Genomic DNA, 10,000 nt, shown 5'->3' on the forward strand with positions numbered 1-10,000 from the left:
CTTGCCAACTCCTCTGCCTCCTCAAGCGCTTCCAGACGCCTACCGACACCACATGCTGCTGGCTGGCTGTCTGTTGTTACAATGGAATTTAAAAAAAAAAACAAACAAAAAACCCCAACTCTATTAAGATTTTCGATAGTTGGAAAATAATAATAAATTAAGATTTTCGATAGATTGAAAATAATGATAAATTGATTTTAGCAGGGCTGCTGAGTTAGCTTATAGGAGCGAGCTAAAGTAAGAAAGAAACACGCCGAAACACACCGACCGGCACCCCCGACGACGACCACGGGTAAACGGCGGGACTAACTGTGACTCTCTTAAGGTGTGAGGAGGCTTTGCCTCTTAAGCAAGTTTGACTGACGCCTACCGACACCGGTCAGGTCGGCGAGGCTCCCGGCGGCCCCGAGCGGGACCACAGGTTGCGGAAGGCGTCCAAGTGAGCGGCGGCGACGCCAGGAGGCCCCCGGGGTCGACTCCGCGGCCCCCGGGTCGGTGTGCGGGCCTCCAGAGCTCGATAAAGTAGTGGTGTCGCTAGCGGTCGAGAAGGCACTTTTCGACGCCTACTGCCACCCCCACATGGCGGTAGGCGCAAAACTGGAAAATCGCCGACCAGAAATGTCGCTTCGTATAATCGACGTTTTTTTTGACCACCATTTTCAGGTGTCGGAGGTGGGTCTGGACGAATACCAACACCATTTCTGGGGTTTCACAACCGCCCGGCTTCTCCGACATATGTTGGAAAGGAGTAGCGATCGAGCGAAGGGGGCTGTCGGTAGGCGGCCGCGGGTTGCATGTGTGCCCGGGACAGCACCCCCATCCAACTAAGGGGTGTCCCCCGGGGGCCAGGGGGACCTCGTCCAGGTCGGCCGGGCGCTTCCAGACGCCTACCGACACCGGTCAGGTCGGCGAGGCTCCCGGCGGCCCCGAGCGGGACCACAGGTTGCGGAAGGCGTCCAAGTGAGCGGCGGCGACGCCAGGAGGCCCCCGGGGTCGACTCCGCGGCCCCCGGGTCGGTGTGCGGGCCTCCAGAGCTCGATAAAGTAGTGGTGTCGCTAGCGGTCGAGAAGGCACTTTTCGACGCCTACTGCCACCCCCACATGGCGGTAGGTGTAAAATCGGAATAGACCGGACCAGGAATGTCGAGGGGGAAAAAAATGACAAAGTCCTGGTGTGCCTAGGCGTCGAGAAGGCACTTTGCGACGCCTACCGACATCCCCATGTGGCAGTAGGCGTAAAACTGGAAAATCGCCGACCAGAAATGTCGCTTCGTATAATCGACGTTTTTTTTGACCACCATTTTCAGGTGTCGGAGGTGGGTCTGGACGAATACCAACACCATTTCTGGGGTTTTCCAGTTTGAAAGTTTTATAAAACATGTTCGGTAGGAAGCACACTTTGGTGTGTCGGTTCGTCGGAGCAGCGACTCTTTGCCTCGTGGTGGTCCGGAACGTCTCTACGGGCTTGTCGCAAAGGCGTCAGAAAGTGGCATCTCCGCCGCCTAGGGCTGTCACCGTTATCGCTGTCGCCGCGCTCCAACTTGTTTTGATCCGCCGCCTTCGTTCCTGCCAACCGTGCGCCCGCTCATCGTCGTTAGGTTATAATACGTGGTACGTGTGTGTGCTTCTCCGTGGACCTAGGGCTGCTCGACGTGTCGAACGATATGTTGGAACAACTAACGGCTCCTTTTCCTGGTTCCATAGTCGTCGTGGTACCCGCGTCGTCAGCCATATCTATGTCCACCATGTTTAGCCGATACGTTTGCTGCAGCTTCTGCTTCCGCCTCAGCGTTCGCCGCTCTCAGCCGCCGCTGTTGTTGCTGCCGTTCTGCCATTCAACCACTACCTGCGAATCTTTCGATGATCGGCCGAACGACCCATCGCTGTGCGACCGATAAATCCTCCGGATTAGGGAGAAACGCCGCCGCTCTCTGCCGCCGTCGAACGGAAAAACGTACATTGTAACGAACGAACGAACGAACGAACGAATTAACGAACGAGCGAACAAACAAACAAAAATAGCCGCGGGGGATGCACTATGTAGATCCTGATCCCCTTGTAACCATACGTACGTTGTTCGATGCTCTCCCGTCCTGGAAGTCGCCGCAGCAAACAGGAGGATGAGCAGCAGCAGGCGCCGCCGCCGTAACCGCCGCCTGCCTGCCGCCTCCTACTCCTGTCAGCGTCCGATCTCACAGCCGTGTGAACGTTCGCTGACACCCGATTTCTTTCCGTCTGGCAAAACCTTGGACGTCCCGCTCGCGGTACACGTGCTGCAGCGACTTCTCGTCCGACAACGCATAAGCGTCGACGTCTGCCGCCGCATCTTCTGATACGTGGACGGTGATAGCGCTAGTCCCTTCTTGCGCCACCTCCACCTTTGTTAGCGCCAAAGAAGATCGATCGAGCAGTCGTGGTCGCAGTCGATTAACCCGTTTTCACCGTCCGCAGTTCCCAAGCCGCCGATCAAGTCGTTGCTCTTCTTGTTCGTTCTTCCCATACCGTCGATTTGCACGGCTGCCGGATGAGCCATCCTCTGTCCGGCGAAGCGCTCACGTCAGTGATCGATACTTGCACCGACAGTCCTCCCGCTCGCGACTCGGTGCTCGAATCGGACTCGTTCGTTTTTATCTCGATGCGATTGTGAAAAGGGGGACCGGTCGTCAATGTCGTGTGTGTCGACGATGTTGTTCGCCCGGTCCGCCGCGTTGTTGTCGTTTTTTTTTTTTTTTTTTTTTTCCCCTAACGTTCGCCGTCGCACGGACGAAAGGGTGAGAAAAAAAAAAAAAAGCTCGAAAAAGCCGCCCAAAAAAATCGGACCGAGGAGCCGCTTGCGAGAACGCGCCATGTGCACGTTGTCTCTCCTCGGTTTTCCGAGCACGAACACGACGCCGGTCGGTCGGTCGGTCGACGAAGGCGACGACGAAGGTGACGGGAAAATTTACGCCGCCGCTGCCCTGGTCCAGCTCCTCCCCGATGACGGCTGTGATGTTGACGTTGACGTTGGCGACGACGACGACGACGACGGAGACGACGACGACGACGAGACGGCATCGATGGCGACCACGATGACGACGACCTCGACGAGTTCAGTCTGCACCTTGACCTCCGATGTCCGTGTGCACTGCCGTCGTGCTGTTTGTCGTTTGTCGTATGTATCGCTGTCAAGGGTGCCGTTGTCGTTGTTGTTGTCGACGTTGTTGCTTGCTCTCTCGTCTCGGTCGGTTGGTACGTTGATGACGACGACGACGACGAAGACGACGACGACGACGACGAGACGGCATCGATGGCGACCACGATGACGACGACCTCGACGATTCCAGTCTGCACCTTGACCTCCGATGTCCGTGTGCACTGCCGTCGTGCTGTTTGTCGTTTGTCGTATGTATCGCTGTCAAGGGTGCCGTTGTCGATGTTGTTGTTGTCGACGCTGTCGTCTGTTCTCTCTTCTCGGCCGGCTGTGACGTGGACGTTGACGACGACGACGACGAGACGGAATCGATGGCGACCACGATGACGACGACCTCGGCGAGTTCAGTCTGCACCTTGACCCTCGATGTCCGTGTGCACTGCCGTCGTGCTGCTTGTCGTTTGTCGTATGTATCGCTGTCAAGGGTGCCGTTGTCGTTGTTGTTGTCGACGTTGGTCGCTTTCGTTCTTTGAGTCTCGGTCTCGGTCCAAGTCAGGGGAGAAACAAAAAAGAGGCCATCAGCGCGGGCAGCGCGCTTCTTCTGACGGCGAACCCCCTCGAAAAATAAATAAACACGTGCCCGTCGTTGTAGTTGTCTGTCTTATGTCGGTCGGTCGGTCGGTCGGTCTGTCGTTCTGTCGAAACAAAGTCCCAAATTCCAACGATACCTGGTTGATCCTGCCAGTAGTCATATGCTTGTCTCAAAGCTTAAGCCATGCAAGTGTAAGTTCACGCCACGCATTAGAACGGGCGAAACCGCGAATGGCTCAGGAACCGGACCTAATCCTCGGGACCGTATTCCTCCTCGGAGGCGATGGATAACTGTGGCAATTCTAGAGCTAATACATGTGACACAGGCCGCGATCGGTCGGCGCGCCGTCGTCGCCACGCCTCGCGCGCTGGCACCCGCGTCGGCCGTTCCGGGTCGCGGCGCTACATATTAGACTGAGACCGATGCGCGTCATTCCGTCCTCCCGTCGTCGGCGTTCCCGCTCGCGGGTCCGTTCGGTGGCGGGGCTCATAGGGCGGCGCGCTCCGCTTTGGTGACTCTGGATAACTCACTGGTCGATCGCACGAGCTTTCACGCCCGGCGACGGGTCTCTCGAGGGTCCGCCCTATCAACTGTCGACGGTCGGTTAAGTGCCTACCGTGGTTACTACGGGTAACGGGGAATCGGGGTTCGATTCCGGAGAGGGAGCATGCGAAACGGCTACCACATCCAAGGAAGGCAGCAGGCGCGCAAATTACCCACTCCCGGCACGGGGAGGTAGTGACGAAAAATAACGACGCGGGACTCTGTCGAGGCCCCGCGATCGGAATGAGTACACTTCAAATCCGTTAACGAGGACCAACCGGAGGGCAAGTCTGGTGCCAGCAGCCGCGGTAATTCCAGCTCCGGTAGCGTATATTAAAGTTGTTGCGGTTAAAAAGCTCGTAGTCCGAACTCGGGTTCGTGGTCGCGCAAGCGGCCCCGGGGCGGCGGCGCCATCGTCCGTCGTTGACTTTGGTCGTCCGTTCGCATTCCCGGCCCTTTCCGCCGGTGTCAACCGCTAGCATACCCGCCACGCGGTCCTGCCGGCGAGGTGGACGAGGAGGTCGTGATCGGGATCCGGGAAAAAAAAAACAAGTGGTCGTCGGTTCGGTTCCGGGAGTAGTCTAACGGGGGGGTGCTACGTGTGTGTGTTTGGGTGCGTTCATTCGCATCCCCGCACTCTGACCCCCGCGCTTCTCTCCCTCTCCCTTTCCGCGCGTTCCTCTTTTTTTTTGAACCCCCCGGTCCGCTCCGAGTCCCTGCTTCGTGTCTTGTCTGCGCGCGTGTTGCGGTCGGCGGTTTCTCCTCCAAGGGTGCTCTTAACCGAGTGTCCGCGGCGGCCGGTACGTTCACTTTGAAAAAATTAGAGTGCTCAGAGCGGGCTGTTCAAGCTTGCATACGATAAGCATGGAATGATGGAAGAGGGCCTCGTCTACGTCTGTCGGTCTCCGTCTACGGCGAGGCAATGATCGAAGGGAGCGGTCGGGGCCACTCGTATTGCGACGTTAGAGGTGAAATTCTTGGATCGTCGCAAGACGAACTGCAGCGATGGCGTGTGGCAAGCACGTTTTCCTCGATCAAGAGCGAAAGTCGGAGGTTCGAAGACGATCAGATACCGTCGTAGTTCCGACCGTAAACGATGCCGACCGGCGATCCGCCGGCGTTCGCTTCCATGACCCGGCGGGTAGCCTGCGGGAAACCAGAGTTCGGTTCCGGGGGGAGTATGGTTGCAAAGCTGAAACTTAAAGGAATTGACGGAAGGGCACCACCAGGAGTGGAGCCTGCGGCTTAATTTGACTCAACACGGGAAAACTCACCCGGTCCGGACACCGGTAGGATTGACAGATCGATAGCTCTTTCTCGATTCGGTGGGTGGTGGTGCATGGCCGTTCTTAGTTGGTGGAGCGATCCGTCTGGTTGATTCCGATAACGAACGAGACTCCGGCCTGCTAACTAGTGCGCCGATGTCAGTGATTTTTACGGCGGGCTCGGCGTCCTCCGTGGCGCTCGGGTCCGGGTCGGTTTTCTCACGCACTTCTTAGAGGGACGGGTGGCAGAAAGCCACACGAGGCGGAGCGATAACAGGTCTGTGATGCCCTTAGATGTCCGGGGCCGCACGCGCGCTACACTGGAGGTATCAGCGGGGACTTCGCCCCGGCCCGAGAGGGTTGGGAAACCTCTGAACCACCTCCCGTGATAGGGATCGGGGCCTGTAACCAACCCCGTGAACGAGGAATTCCCGGTAGGCGCGGGTCAACAGCCCGCGTCGATCACGTCCCTGCCCTTTGTACACACCGCCCGTCGCTACTACCGATCGAACGGTCCGGTGAGGTCCTCGGATCTGGCCGACGACGCCGCCGGGCAGTGCGCGACGTGTCCGTCACGACACTCGTGCATCTACGCCTCGGCGTTCGATGCCTGGAGAAGACGACCGAACCCGATCGTTTAGAGGAAGTAAAAGTCGTAACAAGGTTTCCGTAGGTGAACCTGCGGAAGGATCATTACCGTTTTCCCGTTCGAGACTGGTTTGTTGTTTTCCGGCCTACCTCCTCTGTCTGTCGGCGTCAACGCCTCGAATGCGCGCAAACAAACCTATAAAAGGCGGAGCGAGAGATAGATTTGTGGTGACGCGGAGGTTTTTAAAGCCCCAGCTCTTCTTGCTTGCTTCCGCGTCTTACCACCTGTTTGTTTTTTCGCCCACCGCAAGTGATGGCCGCTTCTTCTTTGCCTTGTCGCCGCTTTATCGTTTTTTTTGTTTTTTTGCAGCCGCTGTGCCACCGCCGCTAGCTAAAAAAACAAACTACTCGCGACATTGCAATGCCGTCACGCCTCCTCGCACAGACCTCCTCGCACACTACTAAATCTATATAAACAAAAACTAATATAAAAAAACCAAGTGCTGAACCCTGGACGGGGGATCACTCGGCTCGTCCGTCGATGAAGAGCGCGGCCAGCCGCGATAACTGATGCGAATTGCAGGACTCAGTGAACATCGACACCTCGAACGCACATTGCGGCCCCGAGATCCCTTGTCTCGGGGCCACGTCCGGTCGAGAGGCGGAACGTTACATGTCTTTCTCCGTTAACGAAACGACATCTTGCCGTCCCCGTGCCCGCCCGGTCCTCGGCACGGTGGTAACCGGGACGTCGCAGGAGCGAGTGACGAGGGGGAAGAAAAATAAAAAAAGAATTGACTCCTTTCAATGTCTTTTTTTTTTTTAAAACCCTCTCCGGCCTCCTCCTTCGTCTCCCGCTGGCAGACCGCGGAGTCTTTTCCCTTTTCGACCGCGTGAAGAAACACTGTGGAGGAGGAGCAGGAGGAGTCTGTCCGAAAGCAGCCGAAGGGAGAACAAAACAAAAAAAAAGTACCGACCTAACCGACTGCCGACGTAAGCGCCGCCTGCTCGTCTCGCTCTCTGCCTCATGAAGGTGTCTCTCAGCGACGCCTCGAGCAGCGCGACGAGCACGGCCGTCGCACCGTAAAAAGGTGGCCGCGTCGTAGGCAACGCAACGTCGGATGGGGAGGACCCACGCTTTTTTTTAATTGTTGGCTTCTTCATTTTCGGTCGGACGGGCGCTATATCGGCCAGCCGTCGTCACACGGAGGGTACCGATCGAGATTCCTCTCCTCCAAACACCACACTCTACTAAAAACCGCCGCCCTCGGCTCGGACGAGACGACCCGCTGAACTTAAGCATATCGCTAAGCGGAGGAAAAGAAACCAACCGGGATTCCCTTAGTAACGGCGAGTGAACCGGGAGAAGCCCAACGCCGAATCCCGTCGCAAGTTAAAGGCTTCGGGACGTGTGGCGCATGGGTCGAAGGCAGCCGTTCGTTTTCGTCTCGCATAGTTCGGAGTTCCCTCGATCGGGGCCGCCCGCGGCGGGTGCCAGGCCCATTCGGTGCGGACGGCGAGCGACGGCCTTCGATCCGAGAGTCGGGTTGCTTGGGAACGCAGCCCAAATCGGGTGGTAAGCTCCATCCAAGGCTAAATACCGGGACGAGTCCGATAGTCGACAAGTACCGTGAGGGAAAGTTGAAAAGAACTTTGGAGAGAGAGTTCAAGAGAACGTGAAACCGCCCAGGGGTAAACGGGTGGGACCGCTCACCGCGATCGCGGGGGGACTCAGTCCGGTGCTGCCTAGGCTCGAGCCCAAACTCGATGTGTGTTCTTGAAAGAGAGGCCGTCGCGGCACAGGTCGTCGTTCGTCGTGTCCGCGGGGGACTCGTTCCCCGCGGTTCCAGCTTTTGTGCCCGCGTCGCCGACGAAGGAGACGGGCCGCGTGGATAGCGGGAAGGGAAACGTGGTGACGACCGCGGCGTCGGTAGGTGGCTGCGTCGGTTGGCTGCGACGGAGGGGACTCGTCCTCTCGATCGCTGCTGCCGCCGGGCCCTAACCCGCCGCATCCGTCGCCGCCGCTTCTTCTTTCCTCCTGCTCCCTCCGCGCGCGACTCCGCTGCACCCGTCCCCTTCATCATCGCTCGGCGTAATCATGGCGCGGGCGCTTCGGCGCGACCTCCGCGCGGCCGGCACCGGACGCACTTCCCCTCCGGTCCGTCGTCGCGACCCGTTCCCGGCGTGCAGGTCGAACACGCGGGTTTTTTTCCGTAGGCGGCAGGCGTTTCATCACCCTGAAAACCCCCGTCTTCCCACCTTGTGAAGTCGGGGGCCACCGGCCGTCGGGCCCGCGAACGTAACTGCCCCTTTCTGCCGGGAACGGAGGAAATCTGACACGATCCGTTACACGTGGCGAGCCGGTCCGTTTTGATCCCGCCGGAAGTCGCGTGCGGGCGACGCACTCTGTGTGTCGCTCCTTAGGCGCCCCACCGTCTCGGGCGCGTGCGCGATGAGAGGCGGGATAGGACTGGCGCGGCCTCGCCGTCACGCACCTCGCCGACGTTTCGGGTTCTTGTCGGGGGCAACCCCGCCCGCGCCCGTTTCCGTTTCCGGAGAGGTCGCTCGGCGACGCTTTTTTACTCGAGCCGCCCGCCACCCCGGGTCAGCGACGTGCATCGGCAACCCACCCGACCCGTCTTGAAACACGGACCGAGGAGTCCTGGCCGTTCGCGAGTCGTAGGGGCCACCTCTGACTAACCCCGAAGGCGAAGCGAAAGCGAGAGAGCGTGTAGGAGGGCGTCGATCGGGAGAGGTGTCGTGGCAAAGTCGTCCGGGGGTCGTCGGGGGGTGTCGTCGGTCTCGTGCCGTCGTCTTCTCCTCGCCTCACCCGCCTCCGAGCCGTGCCCGATCCCGCCGGCGCGGCGTTTTCGGCCTTCCGCCGTCGCTGCTGCGGTGCCCGCAACTTTTCCTTTTTTCTCTCTTCCCGAGAGAGATAGGAGAGGGAAGGCTCGTGGCTGACGTGCGGTTGTTTTTCCCTCCTCCCCGAGAGGGGACCGGCGCATCATCCAAAAAGGGGAATTGCCGGGCGCCAGCTTCCATATCCTCCTTCCGCCCATCGGTGAGATCCCGCGGCTTGAACTAGTCCTATTTTGTCGTCGAGTTTAGGCGCTGCGCGCGGGCGCATCACCCCCGGGTCGGTTTCCCCTTTTTCCGAGTACGACTCGGCCGACTCTGGCGTAGCGAGCGACCAGGGACCCGAAAGATGGCGATCCACGCCCGGTCGGGATGAAGCCAGAGGAAACTCTGGTGGAAGTCCGAAGCGCCTCTGACGTGCAAATCGATCGTCGGAACCGGGTGTAGGGGCGAAAGACCAATCGAGCCGTCTAGTAGCTGGTTCCCTCCGAAGTTTCCCTCAGGATAGCTGGCGCTCGATCGTCGCAATTCCATCCGGTAAAGCGAACGATTGGAGGCCCCGGGGCCGTTCACGGCCTCGACCTACTCTCGAACTCGGAACGGGTGGAACGGGCCGACTCTCCCGAACGACGGAGCCGACCCATCCGGCCGCCGCCGCCAGCACGCTTCGCTGGGCGGTTGGTCACCTCGAATGCGAGTGCCAAGTGGGCCACTTTTGGTAAGCAGAACTGGCGCTGTGGGATGAACCAAACGTCCGGCTAAGGTGCCTAACGCGACGCCCATGAGATCCCCGAAAGGGTGTCGGTCGATATAGACAGCAGGACGGTGGCCACGGAAGTCGGAATCCGCTAAGGAGTGTGTAACAACTCACCTGCCGAATCGACCGGCCCCGAAAATGGATGGCGCTGGAGCGACGGACCGATGCCGGACCGTCGCGGCGAGGAGCGATGAACTTTCGCGCCGAAACGATGCCGCGACGAGTAGGAGGGCGCCGCGGCGAGCACGGAAGCCTAGGGCGCGAGCCCGG

At 59.2% G+C, this 10,000-nt stretch overlaps 2 non-coding genes and 1 pseudogene across 2 annotated transcripts in view; all 3 read left to right on the plus strand.

The window, feature by feature from the left end:
- The first annotated feature begins 3,854 nt into the window (after positions 1 to 3,854).
- LOC145275168 (small subunit ribosomal RNA) lies at positions 3,855 to 6,225 on the plus strand (annotated as a pseudogene).
- A 398-nt stretch (positions 6,226 to 6,623) lies between these two features.
- On the plus strand, positions 6,624 to 6,781 carry LOC145275162 (5.8S ribosomal RNA). The gene has a single exon (XR_013867066.1). It is a non-coding gene; the product is annotated as a 5.8S ribosomal RNA (ribosomal RNA).
- Positions 6,782 to 7,379: 598 nt separating this feature from the next.
- Positions 7,380 to 10,000, plus strand: part of LOC145275177 (large subunit ribosomal RNA) — a 5,725-nt gene continuing 3,104 nt past the window's right edge. The window contains exon 1 of the ribosomal RNA XR_013867071.1: positions 7,380 to 10,000. This exon is cut by the window's right edge and continues 3,104 nt beyond it. This is a non-coding gene — a ribosomal RNA (large subunit ribosomal RNA).

This window comes from Euprymna scolopes, unplaced genomic scaffold (assembly GCF_053919585.1).
Source record: "Euprymna scolopes isolate OS-2025 unplaced genomic scaffold, ASM5391958v1 sca63, whole genome shotgun sequence".
Taxonomy (NCBI): domain Eukaryota; kingdom Metazoa; phylum Mollusca; class Cephalopoda; order Sepiida; family Sepiolidae; genus Euprymna; species Euprymna scolopes.